Below are 17,360 nucleotides of genomic sequence, written 5' to 3'. Positions count from 1 at the left end.
AGACTTGGATATGAAAATGGAGGAATGAGAGCTCTATTTATAGGGAAAACAGGGCAATGGATTGCCAAGATTGGATAATATTAACAAGGGCCAAGATTGAAAGTTATTAATTCATGCTTACAATTCTCACCAATGAAATGGTGAGAATTATCAACATAATACTTCTTGAGAGGAGATATAATAAGCATTAAATGCTTGAGAAGGCCTCATGGTTACCTTAGGAGGTAAGGGTTAAGGTTAGGTTAAGGTTATCCATTGGATAAAGATTGTACCCAAAGGATAAACTCTTGTGTAACGGTTAAAGGGATAACCAAGGTTAAAGCCATGAATGCTTGATAAGACCCTTGGCTTAGATGAGGGTTGAGTTAGAGAGAAAGTCTCTAATCATGCAAAAGGGTTGAGTTAACCATTAATGGTTTGTAAGACTTTCAAGGTTAACTTGTTGAAGACATAAAGCCTTTAATGGTTTTCAAAGACTTTGAAGGTTTGAGAAGTGACTTCCCTTTTCTTAGGGATGTGACAATATTTAGGGGCTGAGTTAGGCTAAATTGGAAGGGATTAGAAGAATCTAGAAGGGGGTTTAGGGAGGCAAGTGGGAGATGTGGGAGAATGCAAGTGGATGGGGGGTAATTTTAATTAAAATGAATTACTTTATTTCAACTAAAATAGATGCAACTTGCATAAATGCAAGTGGGGGATTTAAATAGATAAATTAGATTTATTTATTTGCAATGAACAATTTAATTAAAAGGGGAGAAAGGGGAATTAATTAAATAAAATAATTTGTATTCTCTGGTTCGATTCCTTGCTATTTAATAAAGGAATACCCCTTCTTTCCACCATATTTTGCTTTCCTCTCTTGGCAACTCAGTATGGAGACCCCAATCCTCCTCTAAGCTACTTGTCGACAGATGGCTTTCCTGGGCGAAATCACGGACAGGCATCTACAAGAGGTCCTTTTCTCTCGACATCCTCTCATTCTCCACAGCTTAAAGAGGATCCTGGGAAAGGATTTTCTTATGGCTTACCACAGGTACAGAGCCAATGTTGATATTCCAGCCTTTTTTCTTGCAATATTAATCTACATGGGGACTAGTAAGCAGCAAGCAAACCTGCTAACCCAGATGGTGTTCAAGCACTGCCTATTGTGGGAAATAGATGTTGTATTGGACAATATTGATGCCAATCTCAGAATTCTACTTCCCAAAAACTACTATAGGTCACTTAGAAATGGAGCGGAGGTAAAGAAGCTTGTGATTGTTAATTCTCTGGATTTTGAATCCTTCCAAGCAACTTGGCCCATCATCTCCAGGAACATTGAGTTCCTTCTAAAAGAGGTTGGTATACAAAGCGGTTTCATGTCAAATTGGAGGGAAATTTTTCTCTATGGTGAAGATCTAGCGGTGACTGATGACCTTGGGATCCTTGAGAATGGTGATCTAGTGGATGGAAACGACTGGGGGTTTAGGCTGGGTGAAGAATGGTATCCAAACAACTACTGACTCCCTAAGGAGAAGGCAGAATCGACGGCTCATTTGAATTGTGGTCGTGAATTTCCCATTGTCTTAGATGCGGCCAATGCACTCGTGGATGATGCTTCTGATGGCTCTCTGTGACTCTAGTTGACTCTAAGCCCTCTGGTCTCTCTGCCTTTTGAGATTGTCTGTTTTTGTCTTACGACCTTTACGTCTTTAAGAGGTCAGTATATTGTTGTCCTCATCCAGTCCTGCGTTGATTTCTCTTTTCCATGGATTAGAGCTATGGTATGGGGTTTTCTTCCTGATTATTTCACCCTACCACTCTTATTGAATCAGGCCTTGTATTCTCCTTCTTTTTTAATACAAGGGTGTTGCCCCTCTGCAGCTATTTACTTATTAAAAAAAATTAAATAAAATAATTTATTTAATTAAAGGCTATGAGAGACTTAGGTGAATTTAATTAAATAAATTGAATAACTTATTTAATCAAATAGATGAATGTGAATAATTTAATTAAACAAGATTTAATTAAATAGAGGAATGAGGTTAAAATGAATATTAAATATTCACTTAGGAAAGTGGTCATTTTTACGTCTACATTTTGCCCCTCTTTGAAGTGATGTGTGTGCACATGTTGATTCAAAGAAAATTTTGTTGGATATGATGTTTGTGTCAATATGTTGATATGATGATGTCGTGCACCAAATTTGATGAATGATATTGATGATGCCCCCTCAGGAGATGAATCAAGTATTTTGAAAAATTTGTTGATTTGATAAGCGTTTTTGAATTAATTGTATTTTTAAATGTTGATTGTGTTGAATGCGGAGTTTATTGGTTCATCTCCCAAAATGATGTTTGATAGGGTTAAAAGTGAGAAAATGAGCAAAATACATGCCCCACCTACTAACCCTAGTTGACATTTACCCTATAAAAGGTAAAAAGTTCTTTCATTTGGATTATTTGCACCTTTTGACTTCTTGCGAGAGTGACACGTGGATTGTGACAAAATGTCAGTTCCTTATGCTTCTCACCGATTTGAGCGTGTTCATCGATACCGAAGGCCCGCTGCATAGGGTCCACCTGTAAGTCATCTTAATTTTGCTCTATTTGCTTTTTATTTTGTCAATTTTAGTCATGTTTTTAATTTTTTGCTTCCAATTTTCACTGTTTAGTGTGTAGGGTTCCTCTCCTAGCGCATACAATAATAACTTTAGCGCATAGGGTTTTTCAACTAGGCTAGCTTTTGGGAGTCTGCCTGTAGCACGTCGTAGGTTTATGGTAGTGCATAGGGAGTTCTAGCGCATAGGGCTAACAAGTTTCTGCATGTAGTGCATAGGGTAGCACGTAGGGTTAACCTAGTGCATAGGGTTCTTAGTGTTGGCATATCTGCAGAGTATGATGACATGATCATATTGTATATTGTCATTGATGTCAATATGATGAAGAGTGAACCAGTATATTGAAGTAAGTAACTTGCAAGAGAACCGGTATGATTTTGTGAACCGGTATATGTGAAAAAGTGAAGCGGTATGTCTGTCCAAGTGAACCGGTATGTTGGAATGTGAACCGGTATATGGAATGTTTTGTATCAAGGTTTCATATGGTATGACTACCAGTTGGTAGTCTTAGCTTTAGGGTTTCCGGTTGAAGTGTTCTATGCCTATGTGATTCAACCGATGACATCGTGTGATGAGTTAGCATTGTAATGAAGAATATATTGTGTTGTCATGTCATCCTTGTGTGCGTGAAGGATCTTGCATGAAGGAGATTGATCCTATCTACCTCGGGAATGTGCGAAGTCTCTGTAAATGGCAGAGAACACATGATGGGTTATCAGCCTCCAAGAAGCGGTGAAGAATGAACGATGGAGAACGTCTTGAGATCTATTCAAGATTTTTGTAATCAATGCAATATGTTTAACGGTTAGGATTGAACTAACTAAATTGCTTAACCTAAATGTTTAGGGTTTAGGGTTTAGGGTTTATGCTACCGACCTATCTTTCCTATAAGGTCGATTTTGTTTTTCATGTTGAGGTTGTTGGCAAATGTTGAGTGTGTATCTAAGTGTAGAGATACATGATTCTTGCCAGACTAGATAACAGAATAGATACCTGCAGAGTGTGATTGCAGAAGGAAGGAACTAAAGCAGATCTGTATTGGCATTAAAGTGTTGTTACCAGATCATTGTAATACCTATTGACCTCTAATCACTTCAATAGTTGGAAAATCCCTTAACAGGGTAGCTTTAACCGGCTTGTTGTAAATCCTTTAACAGGGTGACTCAAAATCATTGAGTTCTTAAAATCCTCTAACAAGGTAACCTTTAACAGGGTTTAACCCTTAACCGGGTGATCCCTAGCAGGATTGGTTCCTAATAGAACCTATTGTAAAGTCTTTAACCAGACTAGGATCCTAACAGAGTGGACTTCAAAAGGGTTCAAAGAACAGCTTGTAGGTATTCATCCCCACCATGGTTTTTCCTAGTTGGGTTTCCACGTGAAAAATATGTGTGTTATGTGTGATGCTTTTCATGTGATGCTTTGTTATTCTCTGTCAAGCGGTAAAGCATGTTGAACCAGTAAGTCTTTACATTTCTGTTGATTTATTACTAGTTTATGCATATGGGTGAAGTGGAAATAAGATGTTAGATTGTGTGGAAAGCTAAGAGTTACCGGTTTATGTGTTTCACATTCTTACTGTGTTTAACCGGTAGTAATCTGGTTTAGACCGGTGTTATTGCTTGCCAATCAAGTGCAGTGTTTTTAGTCAGACTAGTTCAAGGAAAAGTGTTTTTGTCAATACTGATTTACCCCCCCCCCCTCAGTATCGGTTTGGTACTAACTGTTCATCATTGATTCATCAATTGGTATCAGAGCATCCTCCAAGTCCTCTATGTTTTAAGCTTAACCGCTTGAGGTAAAGATCCTACTCTAATGATGAAGACGGAAGGTCCAAAGTTCAACAGAGACGACTTTAAAATATGGAAGGACATAATGAAGATATACATCAGAAGCATGGGTGCTCAACACTGGAGCTATGTTGAGAATGCTTATGTTATCCCTACTGGTACTCTCACCGATGATCAAAAGAGAGAGATTCAGGAGAATGGGCAAGTCATGGAAGCCCTAATCAGTAGCTTATCTGACATTGAGTTTATTGATGTTCAGGATAAAGAGAATCCCAAAGAAGTATGGGATACCCTTGAGAACATTTATGGCGGTGATGAGCATGTGAAACAAGATAAGGAAGAAAGCCTTAGGGGAAAGTTTGAAGATATACGGATGGTTGAAGGAGAGACCATTCAACATTATGGAATAAGAATCAAAATTGTTGTTGGAGATATCAAGAGTACAGGTGGTAAAATGGAAGAATCCACTATTGTTAGAAAAGTTTTGAGATCCTTATTACCTATCTATGCAATAAGGGTTGCTGCTATTCAGGAGTTGAGTTCTGTAGACAAAACAAAGGTATCCCTGGACTCCATCATTGCAAAGTTAACAACTTATGAGCTAAATAATTATGATGCCAGTATTCAGAAGACTGAATCAGCCTTTAGAGCATCTACTACACCATCTAGAAAAGGCAAAGAAGCTAGTACCAGTGGTGAACCAAGACAAAGTAGAGAAATGGATGATGAGGAGATCCTGATGGAATTTGAAGCTCATCTTGCCAACAGACTTCCCAAGGGAATTGGTAAATACATAGGTAAACTTCCTTTGAAATGCTTTTCTTGTAACTAGATAGGACACATTGTTGTAAACTTCCCTAATGGTGACAACAAAGACAAATCGAAGAGGTTCAAGAAGTTCAAAGGAGGAAACTGGAGAAACTATTTTGTAGCAGTTGATGAAGGTGCCACTGATGAGGAGTCAGAAGATGAAGAAAGTGAAGATATTGTGTTTGTAGCAGTCAAGGAAGATGTGTCAGACAAGAAGGCTCCTGTCTCTCGCTTTGATAATTCCAATGAGTGGATTATTGACAGTGGTTTTTCTCACCATATGACTGGTGACCGGAGTAAGTTTCTATCTCTGGAAGAGTATGATGGTGGTGTGGTTCATTTTGGTAATGATGCACCATGTATTATAAAAGGTAGAGGGTCCATCTCTCTGAATGGAAGAAACAGTGCTGACAATGTGTATTGGGTAGAAGGTCTCAGACACAACCTTTTGAGTGTTGCTCAACTGAATGATAATGGACTCACTCTGGAATTCAAAAATGGAGTGTGCAAAATCAAAGGAAAGAATGGTGAACTGATGGCTACCGGTATGCAGACCAAAGGTAACCTATTTCAACTAAATGCTAATGTCAGTACATGTCTAATGCCTAAGTTTGAGGATAGTTGGATATGGCATAGGAGACTTTGCCATGTAAACTTTCATAATATTGTGAAGGCCAGTAAGATCAAGGCAGTTAGAGGATTGCCTATGCTAAGAAAACCGGAGAATCCTTTGTGCAGAGAGTGTCAACTGGGGAAAATGTCTTCCTCAATGTTCAAAGGTAAACCTTTCACTGCAGACAATTTACTTGATCTTGTGCATACTGATTTGTGTGGTCCTATGAAAACTAGGAGTGTGGAGGGAGATAGGTATTTTATGATTCTTACTGATGATTGCTCAAGAATGATGTGGGTCACATTTTTGAAGGACAAATCTGAAGCTTTTGGAAAGTTTAAAGCCTTTAGAGCACTGGTTGAAAAGGAAAGTGGTAAGAGGATTAAGTGCTTAATAACTAATCAAGGAGGAGAATTCACTTCTGGTGAATTCAAAAAATATTGTGAAGAGAATGGCATCAAGAGGCAACTGTCTGCCCCCTAGACTCCATAGCAGAGAGGAACTGTAGGTCCTGGGGACAACTGAGAGAGGGGGGGGGGGGTGAATCAGTTGTCAAATAAATTCAAACCAAAATATTATTAACCAACTTATTTCTTAATACCAGTAAGACAGTTAATTGTGTCGGTAAACAATGTTAATAGGAAATGTTGTACCGGTAAGAATTAATGCATGAAACATAAGCACAAAGTCAACCATAACACATGACACAAATATTTGTACGTGGAAACCCTATAAGGGGAAAAACCACGGTGGGAAACCTTACCCACAATCAGATGATACTACTGCAGATAGTAAGTGTACAAGAGGGGTCTGCACATGCAGAAAGGCCAACAGCCTAGAGCTCACTACTCAAACACAAATGGGAGTCACACTGACTATAGTTGGATGGTTAAATCCAATGAGAATGTACTGCACAAAATAGCATCTTCATATGCTGGATTCAGTACTGGTGTAATGCTGATATGCTTTTCCAAAAACCTAACTTCACTTCCAAATGATGTCTTCGTGTATATCTCTGCTTGATCTCACATATACCCTTCCTTAAATCTTTTTCGCATTCCACATTTGATCTTACAAATAAGATCTTACATTTATACCATACCCTAAGACCAATTTTAGTAGGTCGGCTCTACAAGATATTACAATAAAACATTTTACAAATAATACAATATCCGATGCAATAACCGATTGAACATGTCGGCTTAATGCATTTACAACAATAATAAATCATCTCCATAGCGTGCCATGCTGATCTAGAAAAGATAAACCTGTCGGTGTAACCCTAGATAACCTGGACCTATTTGTCGGTGAAATCAAATATGCAAATAAGAATATACCAATGATATTACTTCAAGAAAAAGTGTCCACATGATGTCTTCGACATTGCCAAGTGTCTTCCATGTCATTGCATGTACCGGTGAATATTATATCCTGCCGGTTAACTATATACCGGTGATTGTTTGAGCATTTTATTGATTGTCAGTGAATGTTGTTGGATCTCCAAAGTAGGTGTGATAGCAGGTGTTGACATCAATGACAAAACCATACCAAAATACCAACAGGAACAACCGGACTATGGTTGAAGCAGCCAAAACTATGTTGATCCAAGGAAAGGTTGCTCACACCTTTTGGAGAGAAGCAGTGAGCATTGCAGTCTACACAATGAACTGGGTACTCATAAAAAAGGGTAAGGATAAAACACCTTATGAGTATTGGACTGGTAAGACACTAGTGGTAAGCTACTTTAGAGTGTTTGGTAGCAAATGCTATATCAAGAGGAGTGAACGTCGGAGCAAGTTTGATGCTAAATGTGATGAGGGAATATTTCTAGGATATTCCACAAAGAGCAAAGCTCTAAAATGTTTCAACAATAGGACTCAGAGATTTTTTGAAAGCATCAATGTTAGAGTTGATGAAACCTCTGAGAAATCTGAGGAAACCGGCAATGAGCAAGTAGGAGATGAACTGGTTGTAACCTTCTAGGAACTGGTTGCAAAATAGCCTAGCACCAGTAACAGTGCTCCTACACTGGTAGATGTTGATGCTGATGAGGATGAAGAAGAAAAGCAAGAGGAAACAACTAAGATCATTCCTAGGTATGTAAAGTTGAATCATGATCCAAAGCAGAACATAGGAGACAAGGATGCAGGAATTCTTACAAGAATAAAGGTCAAAGAAAACTCTTGCATGATCTTTGAATTTGAGCCTAAAACATTCAAAGAGGCACATAAAGATGAAGACTAGATCAAGGCAATGGAAGAGGAACTTGACCAGATTGAAAAGAATGGTACATGGTCTTTGGTACCCAGACCGGAGCATAAAAATGTCATTGGCACCAAATGGGTTTTTAGAAATAAGCTAAATGAAGATGGCTCAGTGGTCAGAAACAAAGCCAGATTGGTGTGTAAAGGATATTCCCAAGAAGAAGGAGAAGACTACGGAGAAACCTTCACTCTTGTAGCCAGATTGGAAGGAGTTTGTATGCTTCTTGCATATGTAGCATTCAAGGGATTCAAAGTATATCAAATGGATGTAAAATCTGCATTCTTGAATGGAATACTAGAAGAGGAGGTGTATATAGAGCAACCAGATGGGTTTTCCCTATCAGAAGACAGTGACATGGTGTGTAGGCTACATAAGGCCTTGTATGGACTAAAGAAGGCAGCTAGAGCATGGTATTAATGCTTGCATTCCCATCTTGTGAAGATTGGATTTGAGAGAACAAGTGAGGATAGTAATATCAACCTAAAGTCAGAAGGAGATTAGATTCTAATCTGTGAGGTATTTGTTGATGACATAATTTTTGGAGGAGATGACAAGATGACTCATGATTTTACAGATGAGATGAAAAAGGAGTTTGAGATGTCACTTATAGGGGAGATTAAGTTCTTCATTGGACTACAGATTCAACAAATGAATGATGGAATCTTTATCACTCAGTCCAAATATGTCAAAGAGGTGTTGAAGACCTTTGTCATGGAAGACAGCAAACCAGTTGGTACACCGATGGTGACCGGTTGTAAACTATCAAAGGAGGATGACTCAGTGTTGGTAAATGAGAAGGAATGTCGATCAATGATTGGTAAATTGCACTATGTAGTACATAGCAGACCGGACATTGCACATGGAATGGGCATTACTGCACGGTTCCAGAAAAGCCCAAGAGAATCCCACTTGGTAGCAGTCAAGCGGATTCTGAGATATCTGAAGGGAACTATTGACTATAGATTATGGTATCCATACAGTAATGATTTCAACCTTAAAGTGTTTACAGATGCTGACTCGGCTGGTAATGTGGACGACCGAAAGAGCACAACCGGTGGTGCATTCTTTATTGGTGGTAGACTAGTCTCATGGATGAGTAAGAAGCAGAGTTGTATCTATCAATCTACAGCAAAAGCGGAGTATGTTGCAGCATTTATGAACTGCACCCAGACAATTTGGATGAAGCATGTATTAAATGGCTTCAAAGTTCCTATATTTGAATCGGTAAGTATATTTTCTGACAACACAAGTGCGATTAACATCTCCAAGAATCTGGTTTTACATTCTAGAACCAAGCACTTTGAGCTTAAGTATCATTTCTTAAGGGAAAAGGCTCAGGACAAAGAAGTTCTACTGGAACATGTTTCTAGTAAGGAGCAATTAGCAGATATATTCACCAAGCCTCTATCAAAGGTTACCTTTACCTATTTGAGAGGTGAATTAGGGGTGTTTCCCCTTCAAGAGGTGAACTAAAGGTGTGTGCTCCACATCAGTCAGGTCTTACATTGATATATCCTTTTTTCAGGACTGGTGTGTTAAAGGATGTTACTCCTTAGGAGGAGGAGCATAGTAGAAGATAGATGTATATGCCTCCACTTTGGCATTGTTGTCAAAGGGGGAGAAGATGTGAAGCGGAGAAGATATCTACAGTGTTGGGGGAGAAGATGTGAAGCGGAGAGATATCTTTGTATATTGTCATCAATGCCAAAGGGGGAGATTGTTGGTATATGTGTAGAGTATGATGACATGATGATATTGTATGTTGTCATTGATGTCAATATGATGAAGAGTGAACCGGTATATTGAAGTAAGAAACTTGCAAGAGAACCGGTATGATGTTGTGAACCGGTATATGTGAAAAAGTGAAGCGGTGTGTCTGTCCAAGTGAACTGGTATGTTGGAATGTGAACCGGTATATGGAATGTTTTGTATCAACGTTTCATATGGTATGACTACCAGTTGGTAGTCTTAGCTTCAAGGTTTTCGGTTGAAGTGTTCTATGCATGTGTGATTCAACTGATGACATCGTGTGATGAGTTAGCATTATAATGAAGAACAAATTTTGTTGCCACGTCAACCTTGTGCGCGTGAAGGATCTTGCATGAAGGAGATTGATCCTATCTACCTCGGGAATGTGCGAAGTCTTTGTAAATGGTGGAGAACGTGTGATGGGTTATCAGCCTCCAAGAAGCGGTGAAGAACGAATGATGGAGAATGTCTTGAGATCTGTTCAAGACTATTGTGACCAATGCATTATGTTCAACGGTTAGGATTGAACTGACTGAATTACTTAACCTAAATGTTTAGGGTTTAGGGTTTATGCTACCAACCTATCTTTCCTATAAGGTCGATGTTGTTTTTCATGTTGAGGTTGTTGGCAAATGTTGAGTGTGTATCTAAGTGCAGAGATATGTGATTCTTGTCATACCGGATAAGAGAATAGATACCTGCAGAGTGTGATTGTAGAAGGAAGGAACTAAAGTGGATCTGCATTGGCATTGAAGTGTTATTACCAGATCATTGTAATACCTGTTGACCTCTAATCACTTCAACAGTTGGAAAATCCCTTAACATGGTAGCTTTAACCGGCTTGCTGTAAATCCTTTAACAGAGTGACTCAAAATCATTGAGTTCTTAAAATCCTCTAACAAGGTTCAACCCTTAACCAGGTATTTTAGCCATCCCTTAACCGGGTGATCCCTAACAGGATTGGTTCCTAAAAGAACCTATTGTAAAGTCTTTAACCGGACTAGGATCCTAACAGAGCAGACTTCAAAAGGGTTCAAATAACAACTTATGGGTATTCATCCCTATCGTGGTTTTTCCGAGTTGGGTTTCCACGTGAAAAATATGTGTGTTATGTGTGATGATTTTCATGTGATGCTTTGTTATTCTTTGTCAAGCGGTAAAGCATGTTGAACCAGTAAGTCTTTACATTTTTGTTGATGTATTACTAGTGTATGCATATGGGTGAAGTGGAAATAAGATGTTAGATTGTGTGGAAAGCTAAGAGTTACCGGTTTATGTGTTTCACATTCTTATTGTGTTTAACCGGTAGTAATTTGGTTTAGATCAGTGTTATTGCTTGTCAGTCAAGTGTAGTGTTTTTAGTCAAACCAGTTCAAGGAAAAGTATTTTTTTCAGTACTGGTTCACCCCCCCCCCTCTCAGTACTGGTTTGGTACTAACTGTTCATCATTGATTCATCACTTAGGTTAGCACGATGGAAGATTTGGTTAGCGCCTAGAGATAGTTTAGCTCGTAGCCGAGTTTAGTTACCACATGGGTGGCAGCTTAGCGTGTGGGAGGGATACTTTGGCGCATGAGTAAGAAAAATGGCTAGAGAGGATTTGGAAGATTGTGTTGTGGGGGAAAAATAGATGAGGGAGATGGTTTAGGGGCGAATAGGTGTCTGTTGTCTTAATGTCAGATTTTGCCATTTTGAATTCTGCGTCTAATATGGATTTCCAGATTGAGTGTTTGTTTTTTATGAGGATCTTGATTTTCTTTCGATATGGATCTTTGATTTTTGCCTTGCAATTGAATTTGATGTCCGAGTCTTGGTATGATGATTTGAGAATCTGTTGAAATTGCTTTCGTGTATGAAGTGTCAAGTTGATTGATTGTTTGAATGAGGATCCTGATTTTATTTCGATATGGATCTTTGATTTTTACCTTGCGATTGAATGTGATGTCCAATATGAGTTCTGAGCCTTGATTTTCGATATGGTTCCTAATATGATTGACTTGTTTGCGTTATGGGTCTTTGATTTGATTTCTCGATATGGTTCTTGCGTTATGGGTCTTTGATTTGATTTCTCGATATGGTTCTTGCGTTATGGATTTTTTATTTGATTTCTCGATATGGTGCTTGCATTATGGGTCATTGATTTTCGATATGGAACTTGATTGATTTTGATATGGGATTTGATTTTCGATATAGATTTTGATTTTTGATATGGGATTTGATTTTCGATATGGATTTTGATTTTTGATATGGGATTTGATATTTGATATGGATTTTTGATTGATGTCGATATGGATTTTGATTTTCGATATGGAACTTGATTTAATGCTTCATTGTTTCAAGTTGATTTCATTTTGATTGGATATATCAGATAGATATGGGAACTGATATTGGACATTTGTTTTTTTGCAGGCATAGCTTGGCGTACTCCAGTCGCGAGAGAGATTTTTGAGACCATGGTCCTTGATTCCACATTTGACACAGGTGGATAGAGATGTTATTGAGAGGTTTGGTTTATCCTCTTTGTTGGACATGCCTCGGTATATCATTAACCGGGGTTTGCTGACAGCTTTGGCAGAGAGGTGGCACAGTGATATGAACACCTTTCATTTGGCTATTGGTGAGATAACAGTCACTCCAGATTGAGGCATTATTGTCATATGAGCAGACAAAGGAGGATGGGACAGAGGCTCTTCGTCGGATATTCCATGATGATAAAATTTGTGGATATGAGATCCCTTGGCAGGAGTTTATAGATTTTGATTATGCTCCACTACCCTCTGTACTGGCAGGTTTTGTAGGTGGATTCTTGTGTCCCGACCGTAGGTTGAAGGGATTGGCATTGGGCTGGGGATTGGTGTTAGAGGACATGGTTACACAAGGACGTAGGTTCACTTGGGAATCTTGTATGTTAGCACACTTATACATGGAGCTGCACCAGGTAGTGTATCTGGGATACACGAGTTTATCAGTCGAGGTCACATTATTATAGGTGTGGGCTTGGGAGCACATTCCTACAGCGAGGCCACTTGCAGATAGGGATAGGCCAATTGGTCAAGCCTATGCATATGGGTATAGTTGTCCAGTGTAAGTTGGGCAAGCTAGAGCATTGGAGGAGGGTACTGGATGATATTGATATGGCCATCTGGAGAGTATATATGGACTGCGAGGTATGGGCTGAGGATGGGCTAGAGATGCCCTATGTTTATATGTCGAGATACCTGATTGGGTGGACGCCTTTTATCATTGAGAGATTTTTGTACAGTCGTGTTTAGAGGCAATATGGTCGACAGCAGGGTATACTGCAGGGAGCATGCTTATATGCTCATCGGAGACAGGACGTGCCAGAGAGGGGTCCGACTGTTGATAGTGCAGCAGTTGTGGAGGAGTATATGCATTTGGCTAGACAGATTTGGGATCATGGGTTTGGAGTGGTTGATGTTGGGATGACAGAGGAGTTTGCAGCGTACTTCGTGGCACATGTCATGGCACGGATATCCGATCCAACAGAGATGCTTCCTGCCTTTGATGATGATGAGGATGAGCAGCCAGAGAGGCTAGTGAGACAGAGAGAGGAGGGAGAGGAGACAGAGGACGGGTATGGGGATGATGGAGGAGATGATGGGGGAGATGGGAGGGGAGCTGGTAGAGGGAGACGGGGAGATAGAGGTGGAGGAGATAGAGGGAGGATTGGAGGAGGGGATGGAGGGAGGAGATGAGATAGAGGGGGAGATGGGAGAGGAGACAAAGGGGGAGATGGGAGAGGAGATGGAGGAGATAGAGGAAGGATTTGATTTTTTAGATGACCGACTGGTGATGGAGTTATGGGAGGTTTGGTTCTTGGAGCTGGCAGGGTTGGCAGAGCAAGCAAGGTGCTAGCAGTTGTGGGTGGCTTAGAGGAGTTTAGGAAGCCAACCCAGTGGAGGAGATCAGATTTGTTACCTCCATTGGGGCAAAGGAAAGGGATAGGTAGTGTTACCACCTAGGTACCAGTGCAGGTCAGGGTACCATCACATCAATAGGATTCACAGATTCAAGCGTTGCATGTTACGGTGCAGGAGTTGCAGGCACAGGTACTAGCTCAACAGCATTAGATTACGCAAATTACTGCAGAGCGAGATATGGTGATAGAGTGCCTAGGTCAAGTAGAGGAGCTAGTGGAGAGACTACAAAGAGCGATGAATGGTGCCCCTATGAGAGACACACTGAGGGAGATATGGTACACGACCATGGCGGTTGAGCACTATAGGCTCTTATATGAGGATATGGTCCCTAGAGAGCAAAGGGCTCCTATTTTTATTGCTAGTTGATCAGAACAGAGTCAGACGGGGACAAAGAGCAAAGGTGTTATAGGGCCTTCTCAACGTGATCCACTTGGAGATCCAGGAGCTGGGACATCTGCTGTGAGACCATCAGCCTCAAGAGATAGTCATACCTGAGAGACTTGTCTGTGTTGTATTTTGATCATTTTGTTGTATTTTGATAGACATAATATCCCTTATATATTTTGACCATTTTTGAGATATATATATATATATGACAATAATTTTCTGATCCATATGTGATGTTTTTATGGATGATGATTTATGCATTGATATGATGTTGTGATGATGATGATGTGATGCTTAGATAAATGCTCTTGATTTGAGATTTGATTGATATGATTTATGATGAAGATGCAATGATATAATGATAGGTAGCTGTGATGAATTTAATTTGTAAGATGTATCTTGAAAATGAGATGTATGATAATGATAATGATGTGAGATGTATCTTGAAAGTGAGATGTATGATAATGATAATGATGTGAGATGTATCTTGAAAATGAGATGTATGAAAATGATAATGATGTGAAATGTATCTTGAAAATGAGATGTATGATAATGATAATGATAATGATAATGATGTGAGATGTATCTTGAAAATTAGATGTATGATAATGATAATGATGTGAGATTAATGCAAGATTTAAAATGATATGCAACTTTAATTGATCACCCTCTTTTTCTCGTTGTCATTCCTGTGTAGTCACATGTTTTTGCTTTGTTTTTGGTTTATCATCATTGAGATTTTGATATGTTGAAATTTTATACAAGAATAATGGTATAATTGAACCATAATGACCTGAGTAAAATGTACATGGATTTTGATATTGCAAGATGACACAAGCATTGAGGTATAATTAAACCAAGACGACCTGAGTGTTGCTTGTGTATAAACATACAAGATTGAACTATTTGTATGTGCAAAGTGGAACAATGTCTTCAATGATATGTTTCTAAGCACGTCTCAAGACAAATTTTACACAGTACAATTGATCGCCTCACAGACAGAAAACCAAAAAATATCAGACTCTTCGACTACTTTCTCTAGCTTGATGCATCGTTGAGAAATTAAGGAGATCCAATGATTCAAAAAGTTAAAGTGCAAAATAGTCAAAACTTCATGTGAGATGTAAACAAATTATATTTCAAAAAACCATCCACCATGTGTGTTGAAGTTGTTAATTGGATTAGTGTTTTGTTCTCTCGGCTATTGAGTTGTTGCTTGACAAGATTTTCTTAGCGTGCTGTGATTCGTGTTTGCTTTTTGTTGGAATGCTTGAAGTTAGAGGAATTTTTCCCCTAGCTATAGATATTGATTAATGTGGATATTTACAGTGATTACCAAGCCATGGTGGGATATAATAAACTGATCTTCAGATAAGCAAGGACAGTGACTAGGCTAAGTGTGTCCAGGATAATGATGCGTGAAAGGTGTTGGGCGATGCCCATTAGCTTTGACATCAGATGAAAAAGATATGAGTAATGATAGATAGAGGAGTTGTTCCCTCACAAATAGCGCCTGTTTCTAGGTTTTCACCACTTGTTTTTATTGCACTTTTTTGTTGTTTTTCTGATTTTTTTGTATTTTTTTTATTTTTTTGTATTTTTCTTTTTTCGTGCATTAGACCACTCAAGTATAGAATTTCTTCAAATGGATATTGTTGGTTGGTTCGTCGAGCACATCGCCCTCTAAAGTTGTAAGTTGATAGGCACCTGATCCATAGGCTGATATAATGACATAGGGACCCAACTAGTTAAATTCAAACTTCCCCTTCTTTTCTTGATCCTGTTGATTTTTGGGATTTTCTTTGAGTACAAGATCGTCGACTTTAAAAATCCTAAGGATGAATTTGTGGTTGTAGCTTCGACACATGCGTTGCTAATATGCTTTGAGGTGATTATAGGCATGTTGTCATTTTTCATCCAGAAGCTCTAGTTCTTGCAATTTGTTGACCCGATACTCCTCATCTGGAATGAGGCCTTTTAAAGATACTCTGAGTGATGGAATTTCTACCTCAAGGGGTAAAATTGCTTCTTACCCATACACCAATGAATATGGTGTAGCTCTTGTAGGTGTCTAGATGCTAGTCCTATATGCCCAGAGTGCCGAATTGAGTTGCACGTGCCAATCCTTTCCTGCATCATTTACTGTCTTCTTTAGGATTTTCAATATTATTTTATTTGATGTCTCTGCTTGACCATTCCTCTGTGGGTAGTAAGGTGTAGAGAAACGATGTTGGATCTTGAACCATTAACATAATTCTTATACATCCTGATTTTTGAAAGAATGACCCTTGTCTATGATAATAGAACTAGGGATGCCATATCTGCAAATTAGATAATTGAGAATAAAAGAGGCAATTTGTTTTCCAGTTACTGTGGTCATTGGGACTGCTTCAATCCATTTTGTAAAATACTTTGTTGCTGTGATAATGAACTTGTGTCCATTTGAAGAAGAAGAATGATGTTTTTTCCCTAATAAATCATGTCCCCACTAATAGAAAGGCCAATATGTTGTAAATGGTTGCAATTCCTATGTTGGTGCATGGATAAGATTGCCATGGATTTGGCACTTAAGACATTTCTTTGCAAATTGATAAGAGTGTTTCTCCATTGTCGGCCAGTAATATCCCATTCTCAAAAGTTTTTTAGCGAGAGTAGGACCACTTGAATGCGTGCCACAAATACCCTTGTGAAGCTCGTGTAAAGAAGAGTCAGATTCATTACGATCAAGGCAATGAAGAAGAGTACCATCTAGACCTCGACGGTAAAGGGTATCAGCAGTTAAGGTATAACGGGCGGCTTGCCAAATAAAGTTGCATTTTTTATTACGAGATGGGTCAATGGGTAGGGTATTGGTTTTAAGATACTCATAGATTATCTCGTATAAAGGAGAGTCTGAACTGGTTAAGGCATAGATAACATGGGATGCAAAATTGTCATAGGCTGGGGAAAACAGTTGCTCTACCAGAAACTCATAACGACTTTGTTGCTCTGGAATTTGTAGTAGTGAAGCGATAGTAGCCATTGCATCGATCGCCCTCTTGTCCAAATTTGGTATTTTCTTGAAGGTGTTGTGTACAAAATATTGTTTGAAGTCATCCACCATTCTTTTCTATGGTAGCAGTTTGTCATCCTTTGTCTGATTTATAACCAGTTGGGAATCTCCATAGACCTTCAATTTCGTGATTCTCCATTCTACGACCATTTTG

This window comes from Cryptomeria japonica, chromosome 1 (genome assembly GCF_030272615.1).
Source record: "Cryptomeria japonica chromosome 1, Sugi_1.0, whole genome shotgun sequence".
In the NCBI taxonomy this organism is placed as follows: domain Eukaryota; kingdom Viridiplantae; phylum Streptophyta; class Pinopsida; order Cupressales; family Cupressaceae; genus Cryptomeria; species Cryptomeria japonica.
Note: the sequence above shows the minus strand (reverse complement) of the source record.